This window comes from Capsicum annuum, chromosome 7 (genome assembly GCF_002878395.1).
Source record: "Capsicum annuum cultivar UCD-10X-F1 chromosome 7, UCD10Xv1.1, whole genome shotgun sequence".
Taxonomy (NCBI): domain Eukaryota; kingdom Viridiplantae; phylum Streptophyta; class Magnoliopsida; order Solanales; family Solanaceae; genus Capsicum; species Capsicum annuum.
The window spans coordinates 216,686,123-216,699,660 of NC_061117.1; the positions used below are offsets into that span (position 1 = coordinate 216,686,123).

Below are 13,538 nucleotides of genomic sequence, written 5' to 3' on the forward strand. Positions count from 1 at the left end.
TAGATTGAAGATTTAGTATACTTAATTGAATAGGAATTTGAGAGAGATTGTACTTCCAATTAAATTATTTTCACGAAAATGGTCATGAAATTAAAATTTTACTTTCTAGCCATTTCAATTTGCTGACTTCTTCTATACCGTTTTTACACACCTTCTATACAGTTTCTATACATATCTTATACATATAAATATTCAATACGAAAACGTTTTAATGCACAATTTATACAATTATTGTACATTTTTTTTTACATATTTTATACAATAATTATATAATTTTTGTACAATTTCTATATATTTTTATATATATATATTTTATACATATATATATTTGATAGAATTATACAATTTCTATACATATATCTTATATAGATACATCTTCTATATAATAATTATACCGTTTTTATATAATTATATTTAATTATTATTTCTGAACAATAAAAAAAGTAGAATATTTTTCAATTAAAAAATTTATAGCAAAAAAAAAACTTAAATATTTTTAAAAGGGCCGAATGACCCAAGTTGAAAACTGTATCAGTATTGTATATGGATTGTATCAGTATTGTATATGGACTCTGAACTATATGAGCCAAAATGACCCAAATTAAGAAATGACTATAAAATGAAAATAGTATACCCGACTGGTCACTTTTTGACAAAATCTCAAACTTGGGCTATTTGTTTTAAAAAGTACTACACAGTGTGCTTTTCCCTAATTGAATTACACAAGGACTTCAATGTAGTCCAATAAGAATAATAAATAAAAGAGAAAATGGCCAAAAAAAATTTCAACCTTTAGTCCAAATCCCAACTACACACCTATACTTTGCGGGGGTCCTATAACCCCCCCTAAACATTTTAAAAATTGAATATTAACACCCCTAAAGGATGATATGGTAAGAGAGTGCATTTCACTCTCTCTTGAGAAAGTGAGAACAATGAAAATTATATATTAAAAATTTATTTTAAATATTTTTTATATAAATATATATAATTTCAATTATTATTTTTTCTTATTCTTTTCTTTTGTCTTCTTCTTCTCTTTCTTAAAACAAAAAATTCCAAGAACCCATTAATGGTGTTCCTCATCTTCTTCATCTCCAATTTCATTATCTTTCTCTATCTTTCTTGAACTCATTAATAAAAATTATAGAGAAAATGATCAATTACCCCTCTAACCTTTAGTCGAAATCCCAAATACACATTCAACCTTTATGAGAGTCCCATTACCCATTTAAATATTTTTTCAGTGTATTTTATACCCCTCCAATTGCTGACGTGTCAATATAAATCAAACAATTACCCATGCGTGTGTACACGCGTCGGACCCACCTACTTTTTAGTTCCCTCCTAAAATGCTATTTTCATGGATGCCACTCACATCTCTCAGCTCTCTACACACACACACCATCTACAACACTACAAACAAAGAAATCGCACAATACACAGACTACTCTACACAGCCAAACACGAGAGAGGGGAGAAACAGTGAAAGAAAAGAGTGAAATAGAGAGAAAAACAGAGGGGAGGTCCATCGGGAGAGAAAACAACTCCCTTTTCCATCTTTCGCCGGCGAAATTTCGCTGGAATAACTCCGATGAATTCATCTTATTTTTCATCTTTTTCCAACCAAATCCTACTAGAAAATAATCGTAAACATCAAATTAGCGATGAAAATGTCCGAAACAAACCCATCTCGCCATAAATCTACCAGAAACACCAAGATTTCGATCAGATATCTCATTGAAAACCCCCACTTTCCATTCACATTCAGAAACCACACTCATTCACTATTCCCCTTTGATAATTTTAGTCATCATATATTATTGGGAATACACATGCAGTGAAGTGAGTTTTGTTTATTGAAGAAGAAAATATCTGTGTATGATGCGGCATTTGTGAACAGTTAGTTACCAAAGAACACTTCGATTTTTGGATTGAAATTGTGGGTGGTTATTGGGATCTTTGCTGGAGCTGTATTTTTTTTGTTTTGAAATAGTTCCTATTTGAGTCTAACAACCAGTGTTTGATAAATTGATGGAGATCAAAAGTGTTCACTCTTGACAAACGGAAACGGAAAGGACCAAAACTGCTCTGCAATCTATGTAAGGGACCATTTGAAGCTACCCCAAGTAATAAGGGACAACTTTTGTTATTTTCTATACATAGTGCTATGGGTGAAAGAGTTTTGAATTTAGATCTCCATAATCATTTGAATGAATTATGACCTAAGTAGAGCACCATGCGTACAAAGTTACATATAGCTGGCTCCGATTAGTTTGGGACTAAGATGTAATTGATTGAGCTTTATAATCATTATATTTGTTCTCATATTCTTTCTTCTATCACTGTGTATCACCGCCTTTCGTCGTCGCACTACCACCCAGAAAGGCAAACTCCACCGTCCTATCAAGGCTGAGCTCAGCCCAGTTATCTCCAAGGAAATCCAAGAGATGAGATTTGACATTTGGAGATAAAGAATTATCGTTGGGTTTAATTGGAGAAGACAAAATTAGTTAATAATTAAAAATAATGACATGTATTATACATGTGGCACTTAAAAATATTAATTTTGTAGGGTTGAAGCCTCAACTGACGCGCCTATTGGGGTGTTCTCACCTCCCATGATACGTCAGTAATTGGAGGGGTATAAATTACAGTAAAAAAAATATTTAGAGGGGTAATGGGACTCTTGTAAAGGGTGAGTGTGTAGTTGGAATTTTGAATAAAGGTTGGAGAGGTAATAAACCATTTCTCAAAATTATATTATCATATCACTTAAATTTTTCACTATCAGTACAATTACTAATGAAGTTATAACTGTTAGTAAGTGGATTCTTCACTTTCTGAATCTTTCAACCAAAAATATCAAATTTTTACTTCAAATTTTTCGTAGAAAAATGTCCATCTAGTGACATTAGTTTGCCAAAGATGAAAATTTCCTATCACACCAAATTCCCTAGTCACCAACAATATGGAGGAATTTTTAATTTACGACAGCTCAACATGCTGGCCATCATAATTGTGTTTTCTTCTAGTGACATGGTTAGACTTGAAGATTTCATCTTCATATTATTCTCCCTTATTTACATCTTCTTCCTCTCCAAAATTGCCTTCCCAAAAATTTCATCTCAAATAAATCCTCCGATTTTCAACAACAAAATTTTAAATCTGTACGTTTCAATTGGAGCCCTTATAGGATTATTCCTCCCAATAGTCTATATATTCGAAGGAATCTACGAGGGCGATAAAGAAGGTATCAAAGCAGCAACACCACATGTTTTCTTGCTTGCCAGTCATGTTTTTATGGAAGGTGTTACTTTTAATGGTATTTTAATTTCGTTGCCCATAAGAGTTTTTGTTCTGGTTTATATAATCCGAGAACATTAAAGCATATACATGGTGAAAATAAGATGGATACTTCAATTTCTTGGGGCTATTATGACTATTTCTTTCTATATGACCAATATCTCCACAGCGGTAACACTTGTTCCTCATCTCCAATTTCATTATTGGTGGCTCTCCGGGCATCGGAATAATGAAAGACGGGAAATTTATATAAGGGGAAAAGAGAAAAGAGAATGGAAAAGGGAAGATAAAAGGGAAATATTAAAGAAAAAAGAAAAATAATTATTTTTCTAATAAAAATAAAAAATTACGTGAAAATATTACGTGGCATTACATGACACACGCGTGGTGCTCACTCTCCAATACACATGTGGGTATGAGTTTTTAAGGGGTTAATAATTTCACTTTTAAATAGTATGGGGGGTCATAGGACTCCCGTAAAGTATAAATGTGTAGTTGAGATTTGGGGTAAAGGTTGGAGAGCTTTTTGACCATTTTCTCTAAATAAAAACATGTGAAATATTAGTAGAAATAAAGATTTTAGACGCTATTGAAAGAAATACTAAAAATAAATTTAACCAAATATTAAAATATCATAAAGGAATTTAAAAAGATATTAAAATATAATTATTTATTTATATTTTAAATCTCTTTGATTTCTTTACTATTTTATTTATATCTTGGATCTCCTTAGTAAAAATTATTACCCTATAAAAATTATTACCCTATAACATCAAATTATGTAATATAATTTTGGCTACTTGGAAAATTTAGTTAAATCCCTTTCCACCTAGAGAAATTTGGCAGTTCATAGTCATGGTAATGGTCCATAGGGTGGAATCACTACTAAAAAGAATAGAATAATCGACACAAAAAATTCGACCAAATTGACCATGTGTGATCGAATTTTAATATTTTTATTTATATATATTTTTTAAAAAATTGACCATTTGTGACCGGTTTTCAAAATAAACTATTAAACCTCTATATTCCTGAACTAAATCATCACTTCTGTTCAATCTTAAATCCGACAACACTAGTACCGCCGCACCCCTTCTCCACCGTCGCGCGCACCAACGCCACCCTCACTTCTCCATCTCCCAAATTAAATCTTCACTTCACCTCTTCACTCTCAAACCCAACACCCTCACTTCTCCACCCTCGTACACCACCCCAACACACATCACTGCCACCCTCGCGCACCACCGCCGATAAGCTCGACTATCAAGATAAAAAATTTGTAATTGCAAATTGCTACTCTTTTGCCAACTTCTAGAGATAAAACTAGAAATTGTTGTTGTTAAAAGCAATGTTTAGAAGATGTCTAAATGCTATATATATGAGTGATTGAGCATTCAAATAAGATTCATTCAGTAATCTGATCTACATTACTAAAAACATTTGAGGAAAAAAGTTGGCAATATGTTCTCAAATCTTATTAGGGCGGACAAACACCCCTAGCCTTAAAGGCCCGAGAGCATCAATCTATGACCTTGTACGTCTTGTGAATGTAAATATGATAACCAAATGTTCTGTCAAATATGATATAATGCATCGATGAGAATAAACCACGTAGGCAAGCACAACATATACAAGATTGGCTGTTGGGGCTACAACATCTAAAAGACAAGAAACTACCATGCTTAACTTTACATCGGTCTACTAGGTTTCTAAAGATATATAGTTTTAGTTAAGGTTGGGACAAACCCCCGCCTTACTCTTAACTACTGTACAATATCAATACATTTGTAACAGACTCGGAAAGCCACAAATCAATTTGGAGCTCACCAATAGCCGCTAGTTATCCTGTGCTCCTACTGAGAAGGTGTATCAGCTGAACTACCTGTGCTTGTAGCATGAAATACAGGTCCCTCATAAGGGACATCATTGTGAAAATACGTACTAAATATGTAAGGCTAAAAGTAAATACACATGATGCAAGAGCTCAATTGAAATCAGATACAAGTGTATAAATGATTCTAGTATATCACCTTTACCTATACTTGTAGGATCAAGTGTATTATATTCTTTTCTTCATTTTATCCTTATTATTTTATAATCTTTGTAAGCCATATGACACAAATGACTAGCTGATTAGTTATAAATACACAAATTGAGACCGTCTCATGCCAGGCTTACGCCCTTGAGCTACCACCCATATATAAACAAATTGGGATCGACCCATGCAAGACTTTCGCTCCAGAGCTGCCACCCACATATAAAGGGATTGGGATCAGCCCATGCTAGACTTGTGCCCTTGAGCTGCCACCCGTGTAATGCAAATTTGCATTATTTAGTTTAACTAACATTTGAGATTGTTACTTTAGTAGACATAATATTATCGGACTTTGGAACAATAACCAACCAGTAAGAGACACGTGAATAAACACTTAATGCAATAACAATGAGGTAGGGAGCAGTTTGCACACGAATGAAATGTTTAGGAGCTAAAAATAACATATGGGTATTATTTGAAATAAAAGAGAACTCGTGAAACTTGATAGTGGAAGTAGACATGCAAACTTGATAATAAATACGTATTGACATGTTTTAATACATAAGAGAGTGGGAACAAGATCGTTAGAGATATGAGAGATCATGACTGTCACTACGTATCTGTAACGATCCGAGACTACCCCCTAGTCGTCACACGGTGCTTGGAAGTGATCCCAAACTAAACCATGAACTGGCATACTGTTAAGCAACTGAAATATAATAAAATGAATAATAAGTTTTGCCGTGCAGAATCATAGTCATGTCATAATCTGAATAAATACATTTCTGATAAAGTTTATAATCTGATAAAAACTGAAGGATAAAACTAAAATTACATGACTGATTCTAACTGACATCTATGAAGTCTCTACTATACTGACTATAGATAGCTGGGACATGCCTCCAACTACCACTAATCAATACACATGAAAGTAAATGAACAGTACATAAACTAAAACTGTCTGGAGTTCCAGAAGTAGGAGAACTCATCACCTGCTGGCTGAAATCTGCACTGTCTGATCGTGATGTGCGGGCAACAACTGGTACCTACATTATGAAACAATGTATCCACACAGACGCATATGCGGATCAATACTTCTGGAATGTACTGATTATGTGGGGGTGAATGCAATAAGTAAAACTGATTTCATACGTAATCGTAAAACATGCATGCTAAGTATAAGTAGACTCACCAATAGGCTGGAATAAACTGAAAACTGAAATATCTTAAAGCATGAGTGACAAACATTCTCTAATAAGATGGTGAATCTCTACACTTATTTTCTGTAAAACTTTACTTTAATGATATAAGTATAACTGAAGCTGGGATATGATAAAACATAGATACTGTATGATTACTGGGGCTAAAACTACGTGATGGAGACTGACATAAATTGAGGATCTGAATATACAATCACACTGAGCACGAATGCGTAAACATACTAACGTGTCTGATTAACTGAATGACTGATAGCTGAATACTAGACATGTAAGACTGAACTATACTTAGTCTGAATAACTGGACTCAAACTGTAGAGTATGATGCACATGAAGAAAAGACTAACTGAGTAACATGAGATAACGGAGCATGAATTTATGAAAAATTGTATTATTTGAGAATGCAAGACCAAGCGTATAGCATGATTCTGAAATAGTCTATAAACTGAGGTACAAATAAAATATTGATAACTGAATAACTGATAATTGTACGCTATGGATCTGAAACTGAACTGAGTTACTGATCTAATTACTGAACTAAGACGGTAACTGATACTGTAACTGAGACTGTACTGGAGCTGAAAATTGAGCTCTGATAACTGAGTTACTATAACTGGGTGACTATTTCTGACAATCCTGATTCTGAAGAACTTAACTAAGTTCTATACTGAGTCTAAAACTGAAACTGTGGGAGGTATCATCTAACCGACATGCCCCAATCTGAGCTAATCAGGGTCCAACCTGTAACCCCAGTTGGAAGGGTGCCAGTACCGTGCCACGGGTAAAGACAAGCTGAAGAGTCACCTTCAATCTGGCAGGTACTCTGAATGAGAACGGTGGTACCCTCAATCTGACAGGTAAAACACCTCATCAACCCTCAATCTGGCAGGTTGATGTCTCAACCTACGCTGACTATATAGTTTTGGAACACAAGGACTATTTCTAAGGATCACACTCTCTACTGGCAGGTGAATCCATATCCTTGGGTTCACTCGGTGCTGAATCCTACTCCTAACTGAATAGGCACTGAATTGATTTCTAAACCGTACTAGGCTGGACTGAACTATTACTGATCGTGTTAACTGACTGAACTGGACTGAGTTCACTGAGTTTTGTAACTGATTTAGTACTTCTGTTCATGACATTACTGAGACTATTCTGAAGCTACTGTAATTCTAGGTAAACAACTAGATTTTCGGATATTAAATACCCCCAGGACTCGATAACAATAACACCAAGACCATACTAAGGTTTTGAGGACATGATAGGTTGTCATTATTTAAAGAAATCCATCACTTAGACATTTCATCAAACACTTGCAATTTATTGGTTAAACTAAGCATGGGGTTAGTTTTAGACATGTAGCAATAGCATGAAATCAAACAACAAACAAACAACAACAAACCCAGTATATTCCCACATAGTGGGTTCTGGGGGGGTAAGATGTACGCAGTCCATACCACTACCTCCAGAGAAGTAGAAAGGCTGTTTTCGATAGACCCCCGGCTCAAGACATAGAATAATACATAAATCCTTAATAAAGCATGGAACAAGATGACAGTACATACCTACGCCACCCACAAGGAATAATAATCAAAAAGCAGTAAACAAACTCGTAATAAAGCATGCAACAAGGTGTCATAATAAGAATAATACCCTACTAAGTAATGCCCTACCCCAGCGACCCAAAATGGCACTAGCCTTCTATCCTAATTCGCGTCCTCTAGATCTTCCTATCTAGGATCATGTCCTCTATGAGCTGTAACTGCTCTATGTCCCGCCTGATAACCTCTCTCCAGTATTTCTTCGGCCTACCCCTACCCCGCTTGAAACCATCCAAATCAAGCTTCTCACACCTACGAACTGGGGCATTCGTGCCCCTCCTCTTCACGTGTCCGAACCATCTCAAACTGACTTCTCGCATCTTGTCCTCCACCGAAGCCACTCCAACCTTTTCCTGAAGTCTCATTTCGAACTCTATCACCCCTAGTAAGCCCACACATCCAACGCAACATCCGCATTCCCGCCACCCTTAATTTTTGAATGTGAGAGTTCTTGACTGGCCAACATCTGCTCCATACAACATGGCCAGACGGATTGCCACCCTGTAGAATTTGCCTTTAAGCTTAGGCGGTACCTTCTTATCACACAACACCCCCGAGGCGAGTTTCCACTTCATCCATCCCTCCCCAATCCGGTGGGAGACATCCTCGTCAATTTTACCATTCCCATGAATCATGGACCCAAGATAGCTTCTTACACACCGCTTGGGAATCCAATTTTACTACCACCTCATCTTCCTGCCTCAAGCCATTAAACTTGTATTCCAAATATTCTGTCTTGCTTCTGCTCAACCTGAACCCTTTAGACTCAAGGGTCTGTCTCACACCTCTAATTTATCATTTACACCCCCCGCTTCTCGTCAATCAAAACTACATCATCAGCAAAAAGCATACACCAAGGCACCTCTCCTTGAATACGCCGCGTCAACATATCCATCACCAAAGCAAACAAGAACAGGCTAAGAGTAGATCCCTGGTGCAACCCTGTCACGACAGGAAAATAGTCTGAGTTTCCTCCCGCCGTCCTCACCTGAGTCTTGGCTCAATCATACATGTCCTTGATTACTCTGATATACGCCACGGGGACCTTGCTCACCTCTAAGCATCTCCAAAGAACCTCCCTAGGGACTTTGTCGTACGCCTTCTCTAAGTTGATAAACACCATGTGCAGATCCTTCTTCCTTTCCCTATACTGCTCCACCAATTTCCGCACCAGGTGAATCGCCTCCGTCGTCGAGCGCCCGAGCATAAATCCAAACTGGTTCTCCGAGATAGACACTATCCTTCTCAATCTCAACTCGACCACTCTCTTCCAAATCTTCATAGTGTGGCTCAATAACTTAATACCTCTATAGTTATTGCAGCTTTGAATGTCACCCTTGTTCTTATAAAGAGGGATCATTGTACTCCATCTCCAAGCCTCGAACATTTTTGCCGACTTGAGAATATCGTTAAACAATTCAGTCAACCACCTTAAGCCCGCTTTGTCAGAAAACTTCTAAAAGTTCACAGGAATCTCATCTGGCCCTGTCGCCCTACCCCTACGCCTCCTGCGAACAGCTTCTTTAACCTCTTCTACCTTAAAACGTCTACAATAACTGAAATCACGACAGTCCTCTGAGTGCTCCAGCTCCCCTAACACAATATCTCTATTAAAAATCGCTAATTAAGGCTTTAACATTAGACAATTTATCAAACACATGAGAATCATAAACTTGGACATGAGAATATCTTAAACATGGGAGCGTAACATGATTACATAACTAAAATCATGAATTAGGAAAATTCACATGTAATTTGCTTGGACATGGGTGTTTCATCAAAACATGCAAAGTTCATAGCTTGAACGTAAGAATGACTTAAACATAAGGGAACAATAGAGTTTCATGGCAAAATTCATAACTTGGGGATTCATCTTAAAATTGATTGGACATGATATGGGAATTTCGTCAAACATGAATTTAAAACATGAAAATGTTGCTAGACATCATGAATTTAGGATCTATCATGGAATTTACTTGAATAAAACATGAAAAACTCAAATTCATAGCATGAGAAATTTAAAATCTTGTATGGAATCATGGGTAAATTTCATCCATGGTCACTTAACTTTGTATCTATTACCCAAAAGTCACTTTTCTTTCATTCATTTCATCCATGGTCACTTAACTTTGTATTTATTACGCAAAAGTTATTTTTCATTCATGGTCATTAAACTTTACTTCGACTATCACAAAAGTCATTATGACCGAATTTTACAATAATTCCATCAGAAAAATAATGTGACAACCTTAATTAGTTCTTAATTTTAAGTGAATATATAATGTATTGCTCATATCTTGACTTTTTTTATATGTGCACAATCCAATTTTCCTTATGGATTGTTTAATGAAAGAATAACAATTTCTTAATAGATTAGATTACTTAATGAAGACGATTTACATAAAAAAATTTGGTTGATATTCTTAGAAATATTTCATAATATTACATTCATCTGCCAAAAAGGTGCATCGAAAAAGAGTGATAAACAAGATAAATTCTTTAAAAGACATAAAATAGAAATACATGTATGATATTATTTTTTAAAAAAAAATTATTTTAATTCTTTGAAGATAAATCAACACACTAAAGATAGTTTTAAAATAAAATCTTTTTAATTGTGTCATTGAACAAGTATTGACAAAATTTGTACAAATAATGTTATATTAACGTACAATTTTATTAATAAAAGTTACAAAATATAAGTACTTTAATAGATAAAGAAATTATAGGATATCTAATTTTTATATTTATCAATTAAATTAATTAAACAATATGTAATTTATCAGAAATTGAATATTATAATAAAAACTTTTAAGAGAATTAATCGATTAGTCAAACAATTAAAAATACAAAGACAAATTCAATAAATAGACTAGTTTATCATATTATCAAAGACTCAAATGGCAAGAAAAGAATATATGAAAAAAATAATTTTATCAACTACATGTCACAATTTTAGAGGGAGAAAAGTAATTTTATCAACTACATGTCATAATGTTAGTGGAAAAAATAATTTACCAACACATGTCTCAACTTTAGAGAATGTTAAGAATATATAAGTATAATTTTATTTCATAAAAATATCAACCATTTTTTTTTTATGAAAATAGTCTTCATTAGGTAATCTAATCTATTAAAAAATTGATATTCTTTCATTAAATAATCCATAAGAAAAATTGGATTGTATATATAAAAAAGGTCAAGATATGAGTAATATATTATATATTCAATTAAATTAAAATTAAGAACTAATTAAGGTTGCCACATCATTTTTTCGATGGAATTATTGTAAAATCCGGTCATAGTGACTTTTGTGACAGTCGGAGTAAAGTTAAATGACCATGGATGAAATGAATGAATGAAAAGTGACTTTTGGGTAATAGATACAAAGTTAAGTGACCGTTGATGAAATTTACTCATGGAATCATACATGGGCTGAATTGAATTAAAAATATCATGGAAACATGAAATTCAGTCTTTCTTGAACATACAAAATACCATAGTAATGGAAAATTCATTCTTTAATTAAAAGAAAAAGGATTTTTGGGCTCTATGGATGAAAGAGGACCCATGAATGAATTCCCACATACCTTAAAGCTTTAATCTTGAAGGAGAAACACAATCTTGAAAGCATTTTTGAATTAGAAAACTAGAGTTCTTGCTTTTCTTGAGGAAAGTTTGATGAAGTTCTTGGCGTTCTTGAGGAGGCTAGGATTTTTTCTTTGAGAGAAAAGATGAATAATTAAGTGTATATTGCTTTTGGGGGCTGAAATTAAGTGTTATGGGCGGATTTGGGTGAGGGAAAGTGACCAAAGTGCCACTAGACTCTTTAAAAATTGAATTAGCGTGTGACACAGTCCCGTAACGCGCTGGCCGACGCGTCGCGTCGCTATCGCGTTGGCTTACTGCCTCACGCAAAAAATATGATAACTTTTCGCTCGGGTATTAAATTTTGACGAAATTGATATCGTTGCAAAGCTAATTCAATTATCTATAATTTGGTAAATCTTGAGCTGCAAAATTTTATGTATATGAAAAGTTATACACATTTAAAGTAGACCCTAGTAGAATCAAATACCAAACTTTGGACGAATCAAAGGCTTTAAGCTCAACTTTGTTCTAAGTAATTCTTATGAACATTTTTCACCTAAAAAGCAAATCAAACATGAGGATAAAGATCATGAAACTCATATTTGCATAGGAATTATTTAGATCATAGCTTATACATGTAGAAATGACGGTTCAAAGACTAGCTCGAAAATGCGGGGTATTACAGTATCATCTGCTATAGGAGAACTTTAAAAGCTTACTTTGTAACACAAGTGTTGAATTTCATGCCAAAGAAAATGAAATAGAGTATGCCTTACATACGTTGCTTTACAACTTCGATATTAACCCAAATTAGCGTCCTGCATTTTAGAATACTTATCTACAATGAAGTATATGGTAAAACTAGTGTTAGTAGCTAACAAATACATTTGGGCTACTCAACTTCACCAAAATAGTAGCCGGCAGTAAGCCTATAAATTATCAAATCAAGGGTGTTATTCTAATCCTTTTTCTCCTCCAATTACATCCACATACCATACATATTCTTATAAGATTCCCTAAAACAACTTTAGCTTCGTTACAATATCAAAATAACGTATAAAGTAGAACAAACAGTAAACATATTCAACATCTAGTTTGGTGGCGTACCACTACACCCTTCCTTCTATATTTCAATACAAACTATTCATGCTATTCCCCAACGTCAATCCGGCAATCCCCAGCATATACACATAATACAGTCCACAAAACAAGCTCAAGTTTCGTTTGTTACAACAACTAAATATTGAACTCGTTATCCCTTAAGTTCTTAATGATAACACGTCCATAAGTCTTCACCCAAACTCATACAGAAGGAGGACAAAAAAATGGAGCAGTCACTTTACCTCAATTCCTGTAATTTATCCTTTTAGCTTGAACTTTTAAGAACTTGAACTTTTCGTCAGACTTAAAAGAAATTGATTATCGAGTAAATGAACCTATTTGGGTAAACTCTTTTAATTCTTAGCTACAAATTACTGAATAAAGGAACTTGACTTTTTAATTTGTGAATATTTTCTCTTCTCGAATATTGGCATGTTTGTTCTTCTTTTTTTTTTCCTTTTAATATCCATTATCTTACAATTAATGTTGACTTAATTTATTATGTATATTTGAGTAATTATAGAAAGTGGGTATTATTATACATATCCTACTAATGATTATGATGCTAATAATGATTTAAAGTTTTGATTTTTGAATTATGTAGAAATGAATATAGAAAATTAGGTTTTTTCTCTGTGTAATGTCTACTAAATTGATCTATAGTAAATAGTGGCCTTTTGTATG

General features: G+C 34.2%; 1 long non-coding RNA gene across 1 annotated transcript; it reads right to left on the reverse strand.

Annotated features, from left to right (window-relative positions):
• Nucleotides 1-6,040: 6,040 nt before the first annotated feature.
• On the reverse strand, nt 6,041-13,532 carry LOC124900116. Its single transcript, XR_007057862.1, has 2 exons — nt 12,534-13,532; nt 6,041-6,387 (listed from the first exon to the last, which is right to left on the reverse strand). It is a non-coding gene; the product is annotated as an uncharacterized LOC124900116 (long non-coding RNA).
• Between the last annotated feature and the right edge of the window lie 6 nt (nt 13,533-13,538).